Below are 10781 nucleotides of genomic sequence, written 5' to 3'. Positions count from 1 at the left end.
ATTAATACTTTCCTCCAAATCACATAAAGCTCTTTCAAAGGTAGTGTTGCCAATAGTGCAAGGAATTTAAAAACTCTCGGGGTCTTTTTTCTTTGTTGGCAAGTTTCTTTGTATAATTGCACTACACTTCTTAGTCATCACCACTGTTTGGCCTCCTGAAAGAACTACGACTAATTAACCACCTAATTAGGTAATTAATATTTCCCAAATTAGGTTCAAAAAAGTTAGAGTGAGAATTTGGGGATTTACATGTGATTTTTGGACTCAGTATGTCTTTCTGAGTCAGAAAATGTGCTTTCTGCGAAAAACCACAAACCGGCAGTCGAACCAGTTCAAGTCTACCCGGTACTATGCGAGAAAAAGTGAAAACAGTCAAAAACCTTAGAAAAATAATAGAAGTTGAAAACCAGGCGTTAACTTTAAAGGTTCGGCCCGAAATTAGGCCAAACGAGTTAAAAACGCTAATGAGTTGGACCGGGCCCAAGTTGGGCCCAAGCCCAACATATATAAAGGTTCATTTAATGAACCCATGCAGCACAACAACACAAATTAAACATACACACACTCAACAACAAAGAAAAGAAGGAAGAGGAAGAAGAGGTACTATTCATCTTCAACTTCCTAAGCTCATATCTTGAGCTATAGAGCTCCAATCGCCGCACCGTTTGTTGCTACGGTTCCTTGTGAAGAGCTCTACAAAACTCACCCAAAAAACTGGTAAGAAAAGCTCAAATCCCTCTCAGTTCTTCTCTTCAAAATTTCGAGTTTTTAGGGCTTTGGATTAAGTGAGTTTTTGTGATTTTGGATGTTTAGGTTCACTCTAATCCTTGCTTAGCATTGGGTTTTGGCTACCAAAACTATTGGACAAGGTAAGAGGCATTGAACCCTTGTGAGATTATGTTTTTATGGAACCCTAGGCTGATTTTTGATGATTTATGTATATATAGCTTGATTATTGTGAGTTTGGGAGCTATTAGAGCTTGTTGGTGGCTTAGATTGTGTTGGAAAGCTTGTTGGTGGTCATTGTTGTGCTCATTTGGGGTTTTGGTGCATATAGGAAATCGGCCAAGGTATGGTTTCGGTTTCTTCTATGTAGTATATAATATTCATAGACATTTAGGCTAGTGGCCCATAGGATAGGTTTGAATTAAAATAGTTGTTGAGTTGTTGAATGATGGGGTACAATAAATTATGATGAATTGATGAGCCTTGGTTATGTTGGTGAAAGTGTTGTAATGATAATGCATGATAATTGATGATTTGGAATTATTGATAAATGGCTATGTTGATGTTGATAGCATGATATTGGAGATTGATATTGATAATTGATGAAAATGATGGTTAGTAAGGGTATAATTATGTACTTGATAATGTGAGGTGATTGTTATATATGTTGGAGTGGTAAGTTGAAGTATGGCAAATGGTAAAATTTGATATGGGATAGAGTTAATGTAGTTTTAGTTGGTTTGGGTTATGAAGGTTGGTAAATTGAGATTTTTGTGAGTTTGGGTAAAAGTTGGTTTTTGGTGAACTTTGTCTAACCATAACTTATGCCTCGATTTTCAAAATTGGTTGAAAATTGTTTGAAATTAAAGCTCATTAAAAACCCTTCAAATCAATATAAAGTTTGTAAAATTTAGGTTTTTGTAGAGGAAGTTATGATCATTCAAAGATTGGTGTAAAAATCTAAAATTCTGCAAAGCTACAGAATTTTATGATTTCTGGTATGTGCGCACGCACAGCCTTGTGCACACGCACAACCCTGTGAAAATTTTAACCTGTGCACACGCAGGGGAAGGCTCCCTGTTTGCAGCGCTAGCACAACTTGTGCGTGCACACACCAATAAGGAATTGCAACCTGTGCGCACGCACACGTTGGGAAGGTCAGTCTGTTAGGGGTGCTAGTACAGCATGTGCGAGTGAACAGACTTGTAAATTTTTGTACCTGTGCATACGCACACCCCTGTGCGCACGCACACTTTTAAAAATCTTCTTGGACGTGCGCACGCACACTCCTGTGCGGACGCACACGTCCTGCTTCTCAAATTTAACCTTGTTTTCAACTATTTCACCTTCCCAACAAGATTGTAAGCTTTTATGACACCATTTTAAGGCTTTTGGGTTAAATTTTGGGTATGAGAACATGGGAAATAACCTAAGGGTTTTAGTTGATGATTATTATAAAAAATTAGAAAACGGAGGCTTAGGTTTCGGGTGTACTGAGGATGGTTTGATGGCGTGTGAAGGTAGACTGGTATGTGACATGAGAAATGATGAACTGTAGAGTTTAGAACTAAAATTTGAATTGACCGTGGTTGCGATGAGTCGAGGACTCTGAATGAGATGATGGATCTATGTATACTGAAAATGTTTTCTAAAAACCACTGAAGTGTATTTGTACTGAGATTATGAGACGCTATACGCCCGGCAGGGACGGCGGTTGGATCCCGCCTGTCGAGATAGCGGCGGCGACGACGTAAGGGCGGTGGTTCGTCCCGCTTGCGTTGAGTTGTGGGGTCTGAGGCAAGAGTATCCCGCTCACATCCCTTCGAATAATCAGAGTGTGCAGGCACAAAACCCTGGACAGTGATCCGAGCACTATATCTCGGGGGTTCCCAATAATGATTTCGAAAGGGAACATCTCCATGGAGATGTGTCGGGTTGGCAGTTGAACCGACAATGTGATATCACTGCCAATAGGGCAGGTAATTATCATATGCATTTTCTATCTGTTTGTTTGCTTTGCCAACTTCTAATTGTATTCCTAATTGAATAACATGCATGTTTGCTTACTTGAATTACTTGCCTTATATGCTTCTACTTGTGTTTTACTTGCATTGTAATTAATTGTGATTTTTACTGGGATTGAGGAGGTTCGGAAGGCGGTGGCGATGGGATCACATGGAGGATAGGTTGGTAAATGCTGTGGGACAGCGGTGTTTGGTTAGAATAGAAATCCCCTAAGATAGATTACCCGGTTTATTTATGTTAAGGTTTACATATTATGCTTATCTGTTTCAGTATGCCTTAAGATTGAATCTTGTAATGGATATGAAGTCTAGGATTGTCTTTGGCATCCCGGGGTCTTATATCCTACATCACTGGGAACTGTTACCATACTAAGAACCTCCGGTTCTCATACCATATTTCTGTTGTATTTTTCAGATGTAGGTTGCAACCCACCTCGGTGAGTTGCTTGGATGGTGACAGAAGCGGAGGATCTTGGATTCTTTTGGAGTCTTTTGATTTATTTTGTTTGTATATCTCTTAGTTTTATATTTTGCTTATGCCTAGAGGCATGTATTCAGAGGACAAACTTTGTATAAGCCCTTTTAAACTTTAGGTTCTCTTTTTTCTATATATATGGCTAGCCGGCTTAAACTCCACGAGCCTTGGCTAGATTCTTATGATATTATACTACTATCTTTTGCTATATTTACATCTGTTTCTTGTGCTTTATGTTAGAAGCATCGTTAGTACGTTTTGCGCTTTTCAAATCCTGTTTTTGAGCTATTTCCTTCATCGGGCTTCTAGATTATAACAATTCCTTCTATATATTATATGTATGAGCTTAGAACTGTCGTAATCTCTTATTAACCTTTGTTTTACGACGCGAGGTAAAGCTTAGGCTAATTAGGGTGTTACATTTAGTGGTATCAGAGCGGTTTGTCCTCGTGAGCCTGAGGGATGGACCGATTGTACTTCATTCCATACTTTATGTGTCTTTTTTTTATGATATTAGGTTATCTACTTGATATTGCATAGCATGCTTGTATGTGAGTGCCTGTTTGGGATAATTGAAGCACTAGGCTTTTGATATTAAGACTGATCACCTTGATATCGATGATTGGGTGTAGACAGGACCCTGAATGGCTACTCGCGGGCAAGGTCGTATTCGTACTCGCTGAGAGAATGAGAGTAACCCGTCGACGGATAATCACACTGAATTAATGACGGCAATGATTAACTTAGCTAACATGATTCAAGCAGGCACTGCTATGGCTACTCATGCCTTGTGGCAAACAAGGCAATCAGCTGGAAGCGAAAATGGAGAAGGCATTGAGGACGACTTAGATCGTGTTCCGAGGACTCTAGCTGCTTTTCTGAGAGTTGACCCGGCAAGTTTCAATGGATCGACAAACCTTATTGAAGCAGACGACTGGTTCAAAGCTGTGGACTATGCATTATAGACTCAACATGTCCCAAATAATCAGTTTGTGAAATATGCGGCTTATCAATTAGCGGGAGATGCTCAGCACTGGTGGAAAGAGGAGTGTCGATTCTTGCAACTACAGAATATAGATATTCCATGGGAGCTATTTCGGACTGCTTTCTACAATAAGTATTTTCCTGAGTCGGTGAGGGAGGCCAGAGAGTTAGAGTTTATGTAGCTGAAACAAGGTTCAATGCATGTGGCCGAGTATACGAGTAAGTTTGAAGAGTTCTGTAGGTTTTCAAGGGTATGTCAAGGAGCCCCTGAGTCCTATAAGGGTTGGAAGTGTGAAAAGTATCAAGTAGGGCTGAGGGAAGATATCATGCGCGTTGTGGCTCCATTTGAGATTAAAAGATTCTCGGAATTGGTGAACGAGGCAAGATTCGTGGAGGACTATATTGACAAGATGACTTTGACGAGAGATAATCGTGGGGGTACCAGTAGCAGAGGTCGTGGAAAGCATTTTTCAACAAGAGGCCGAATCTTAAAAAGGGATGGACATGCTACTTAGCATCGTCAAGGTCAACGAAACTTCAGAAGAAACAACAAGGCCCAGCTTCACCTGGCGAAAGGAGATGGTTGATGCTATACTTGTGGGAAGCCTGGACATGTATCCAAGTATTGTTTCCGCGGGAGGAATCGAGATGAGGGTCAGAATCAACAGTCAGGCCGTGTGTTTACCTTGCATGTACGTGGTACGACAGGGTCGGATTCTCCGACGAGAGGTAAGCGTATGCTTTGAAGTATTCTGTATTGTCTGGATCTAGGGTAGCTTAGTTCAATCCTTTGGAAAAATCATCGTTAGGATTGTAAGAGCTTAGATTTTTTGTTAGAGGGACCAATGGAGAATGAGGCTTGGATGCATGTAGCTAAGTAACTCGGATTCTTAATGACGATAAATTGGGTAGACGTGCCGGAATGGGTATCGAGCATCACTGGAAATCTTGTCGGCTTCCTGTAGGGATGAATGATGTGATTCAGCACTAGCGGCAATGAAAGTACCAACTGACGCTTTTGCGGTTTTAACTGTGATTTTGCGGTTTTAAGGTTTAAAATGATTTCCAAGTCTGGTTTGGAACTTTGGTTTAAATGAATTTGGTGTTGAAAGTTGGTCGGAACTCTTGATTTAAGAGATATGGTTTAAAAGAAAAGTGAGTTCTCTGATTTTGTTCAATTGTGAAAATGGTTTCCAATTTATCATAATCGAAAGGGATTTAATTTGAAAAGTTTTTATTTAAGAAAATCATGATTTGAAGTAATCAACTTCCGAGTAAATGACTCCTTTGAGAAAGCTCAATAGTGAACTGGTTTAGACTAAACTGTTTTGAATGATTTGGAAAGATGTTTCAAAATCGATATTTGTTTTAAGGAAAAATTTCGGAATTCTTGATAATGATAATCAGAGTGACGCAGCGGAATGCGAGAGGGAGTGTCGGCACGGTAGAACGCTTCGTTGGAGATGTGTCGCGTGATTCAAATTTTCGAGGGCAAAAATTTTATTATGAGGGGAGAATGTAAGAATCGCGACTAATTAACCGCCTAATTAGGTAATTAATATTGCCCAAATTAGGTTCCAAAGAGTTAAAGTTACAATTTGAGGATTTACATGTGATTTTTGGACTTAGTAGGTCTTTCTGAGTCAGAAAATGTGCTTTTTGTGAAAAACTGCAAACCGGCAGTCAAACTGGTTTAATCGATTCAAGTCTGTCCCGTACTGTGCGAAAAAAGTGAAAACAGTCAAAAACCTTAGAAAAATAATAGAAGTCGAAAATCGGGCGTTAATTTTAAAGGTTTGGCCCGAAGTTGGGCCAGACAGGTTAAAAACGCTAACGGGTTAGACCGGGCCCAAGTTGGGCCCAAGCCCAACATATATAAAGGTTCATTTAATGAACCCATGTAGCACAACAACACAAATTAAACGCACACACTCAGCAACAAAGAAAAGAAGGAAGAGGAAGAAGAAGTACCATTCATCTTCAACTTCCTAAGCTCATATCTTGAGCTATAGAGCTCCGATCACCGCACCATTTGCGGCTACGCGTTCCTTGTGAAGAGCTCTCCAAAACCCATCTGAGAAACTGGTAAGGAAAGCTCAAATCCCTCTCAGTTCTTCTCTTCAAAATTTCGAGTTTTTAGGGCTTTGGATTAAGTGAGTTTTTATGACTTTGGATGTTTAGGTTCACTCTAATCCTTGCTTAGCATTGAGTTTTGGCTATCAAAACTGTTGGACAAGGTAAGAGGCATTGAACCCTTGTGAGATTTTGTTTATATGGTACCCTAGGTTGATTTATGATGATTTATGTATATATCGCTTGATTATTGTGAGTTTGGGAGCTATTGGAACTTGTTGGTGGCTTGGATTGTGTTGGAAAGCTTGTTGGTGGTCATTGTTGTGCTCATTGGGGGTTTTAGTGCATATAGAGAATTGATTAAGGTATGGTTTTGGTTTCCTCTATGTAATATATAATATTCATGGACACTTAGGCTAGTAGCCCATAGGATAGGTTTGAATTAAAATGGTTGTTGAGTTGTTGAATTATGGGGTACAATAAATTATAATGAATTGATGAGCCTTGGTTATGTTGGTGAAAGTGTTGCAATGATAATTCATGATAATTGATGATTTGGAATGATTGATAAATGGCTATATTGATGTTGATAGCATGATATTAGAGATTGATATTGATAATTGATGAAAATGATGGTTAGTAGGGGTATTATTATGTACTTGATAATGTTAGGTGATGGTTATATATGTTGGCATGGTAAGTTGAAGTATGGCAAATGGTAAAATCTGATATCGGATAGAGTTAATGTAGTTTTGGTTGGTTTGAGTTATGAAGGTTGGTAAATTGAGATTTTTGTGAGTTTGGGTAAAAGTTAGTTTTTGGTGAACTTTGTCTGATCATAACTTATTCCTCGGTTTTTAAAATTGGTTGAAAATTGTTTGAAATTAAAGCTCATTAAAAACCCTTCAAATCGATATAAAGTTTGTAAAATTTGGGTTTTTGTAGAGGGAGTTATGATCATTCAAAGATTGGTGTAAAAATCTGAAATTCTGTAAAGTTACAAAATTTTATGATTTCTGGTATGTGCGTATGCACAGCCTTGTGTGAACAGACACTCCTGTGCGGACGCACACGTCCTGCTTCTCAAACTTAACCTTGTTTTCAACTATTTCACCTTTCCAACAAGATTGTAAGCTTCTATGACACCATTTTAAGGCTTTTGGGCTTAATTTTGGGTATGAGAACATGGGAAATAACCTAAGGGTTTTAGTTCATGATTATTATGAAAAATTAGAAAACGGAGGCTTAGGTGGGTGTACTGAGGATGGTTTGATGGCATGTGAAGATAGACTCGTATGTGACATGAGAAATGATGAACTGTAGAGTTCAGAACTGAAATGTGAATTGACCGTGGTTGCAATGAGTCGAGGACTCTGACTGAGATGATGGATCCATGTATACTGAAAATGTTTTCTGAAAACCACTGAACGGTATTTGTACTGAGATTATGAGACGCTATGCGCCCGACAGGGACGGCAGTTAGATCCTGCCTGTCGAGGTAGCGGCGGTGGCATAAGGGCAGTAGTTCGTCCCGCTTGCATTGAGATGTGAGGTCTGAGGCAAGAGTATCCCGCTCGCATCCCTTCGGATCATCAGAGTGTGCAGGCACAAAACCCTGGACAGTGATCCGAGCACTATATCTCGGGGGTTCCCAATAATGATTCAGAAGGGCGACATCTCCATGGAGATGTTTCGGGTTGGCAGTTGAATTGACAATGTTATCTCACAGCTAATAGGGCAGGCATTCATCATATGAATTTTCTATCTGTTTGTTTACTTTGTCGACTTGTAATTGTATGCCAAATTGAATAACATGCCTATTTGCTTACTTGAATTACTTGCCTTATATGCTTCTACTTGTGTTTTACTTGCAATGTAATTAATTGTGATTTCTGCTGGGATTGAGGAGGTTCGGAAGGCGGTGGCGATGAGATCACATAGAGGATAGGTTGGTGAAGGCTGTGGGATAGCGGTGTTTGGTTAGAATAGAAATCCTCTAAGATAGATTACCCGGTTTATTTATGTTAAGGTTTACATATTATGCTTATCTATTTTAGTATGCCTTAAGATTGAATCTTGTGATGGATATGAAGTCTAGGATTGTCTTTGGCATCCCGGGGTCTTATATCCTACATCACTGGGAACTGTTACCATACTGAGAACCTCCGGTTCTCATATTATATTTCTGTTGTGTTTTTTAGATGCAGGTCGCAACCCACCTCGGTGAGTTGCTTGGATGGTGACAGAAGTGGAGGATCTTGGATTCTTTTGGAGTCTTTTGATTTATTTTGTTTGTATATCTCTCACTTTTGTATTTTGCTTTTTCCTAGAGGCATGTATTGAGAGGACAAACTTTGTATAAACCCTTTTAAACTTCAGGTTCTGTTTTATCTGTATATATGGCTAGCCGGCTTAAAGTTAGAAGCATCGTTAGTACGTTTTACGCTTTTCAAATACTGTTTTTGAGCTATTTCCTTCATCGGGCTTCTAGATTATAACAATTCCTTCTATATATTATATGTATGAGCTTAGAACTGTCGTAATCTCTGATTAACCTTTGCTTTACGATGCGAGGTAAAGCTTAGGCTAATTAGGGTGTTACACCTCTCTTCAAGGATTTCTTTTTAGATAATAAATCCTTCATGAATTTTGCATATAAGGGAATTTGTTCAAGAGCTTCTATAAATGGAATGTTGATGTGCAAAGCTTTGAATATGTCCAAGAATTTAGAATATTGCTTCTCCTTGTTTTCCTTTGGAGCTTTTGAGGATATGGAATTCTTTGCACGTACTCAGGCACTGGCATTCTGTCTTTTAGTGGGGCTTTTGTGAATTGAATAGGTTTCTGGAGGGTAGGCTGCATGTGCTCTTCTTGAAGATTTATATCCTCTGGAGCTCCTTTTCTTGCCCCATCTATAACAACCTCGTTTTCGAGTATGCAAGACCTTTTCTGAAGACACGGATTTCTCCGGAAGATCAGTAAAGGGAAAAACTCTGCTGTATCATCAAGCATCTCAATCCTTATTGTCATTATGTAATCTTTAAGCCAGAACCTCTTTTGAGGCAAGCTTGACGACGCAATCACGAAGAACCTAGTTTTTGAATCGTATCGCTTAGAAGTTTTTATTCTAGTTTCCGTAAATAGTCTTAGTTTGATGAACCGGACTCGATTCATGAGAGAAGAAAGATAATAGTATAATATTATCATTATATTAGTATTAGAAGCTGCTTTAATGATATTATATTGTTACCTGGTCTATTTTAGTTAATAACAAGAAATCAGTTTAACTAAGTTCACAATTTATTGGTGCAGCTTAGCACCAGCACTCTCTGATAACTTTAGCAATGTTAATGCCTCATCATACATATTCTATTCTCATATTAAATATGTTACTAGTTTCATTTATGCTAGTAGCTCAGAAAATAATTTTTTGAGATGTTTGACAAACGGATTTTTGCTAATAAAGAATTCACAATAAATTCCCGTTGCAAGTATAGTTTCTAAACCAACTAAAATCCTTTCGTACAAAAATTTGGTTGTCACAAGTAACAAACCCCTAATAAAATTGATAACCGAAGTATTTAAACCTCGGGTTGTCTCTCAAGGAATTGCAGGGAGGTGTATTTATTATTGGTTATGGAAGATTATCTTTTTGGGGTTTTTGAATAAGGAACAAGAAAAATTAAATTGTAAGAATTAAATTAATAACTAATAAAGCTCTTAGCAAGGTATGAAAACTGGACGTCCTATCCTAGTTATCCTTATCAATTGTGATGAGAATTGTTCATTACTCCCACTTAGTTAACCCTTACTAAATAAAGGAAAGTTAAGTGGACTAATCAACTTGATTCCTCAAGTCCTAGTCAACTCCTAAGGAAAGACTAGCTTTAGAGGGATCCAAACCAACCAGCAAATTCCAATTATCAATCAACAAAGGAGTTTGATAACTCAAGTGTCTCCAATTAATCAATTCAAGCTAAAAATGTAAAAAGCTAAATTAAAATCATAAATATGAAATACCTCAAATTGCATTAAATAAGAAAATCAATTCTAACATGGAGTTCATAAACCAAATTGTCAACATAAAGTAATCAACAAGGAAAATAAATAAATTAGAAAGCTAGAACAAATAAAAGTAGAAGAGAAATTAAATTAAAGGAACATTGAACCTGGAATTGAGAAGAAATAAACCTAAAACTAAGAGAAATCCTAAAACCTAGAGAGAGGGAGCCTCTCTCTCTAGAAACTACATCTAAAACCAAAAATTATGAATAATGAGAGGTGATAGATGATTCCCTCACTCTGCAACCTCTAATCTGTGTTTTCTGAGCTTGAAACTGGACCAGAAATAGCCCAGAAATCACTGCGGCGATTTCTGGGTCGCTGACCTTTTCGTAGATGCGCGCGTCCGCATCCATGCCGTGTGCGTGCCCCCTGGACTGCACGTACACTATAGCAAATTATATATTATTTCGAAGCCCCAGATGTTAGTTTCCAAC

The sequence above is a fragment of the Arachis ipaensis genome, chromosome B07 (assembly GCF_000816755.2).
Source record: "Arachis ipaensis cultivar K30076 chromosome B07, Araip1.1, whole genome shotgun sequence".
In the NCBI taxonomy this organism is placed as follows: Eukaryota; Viridiplantae; Streptophyta; class Magnoliopsida; order Fabales; family Fabaceae; genus Arachis; species Arachis ipaensis.
The sequence above is the reverse complement of the archived record's forward strand: the minus strand, read 5'-3'. Positions refer to the sequence as shown.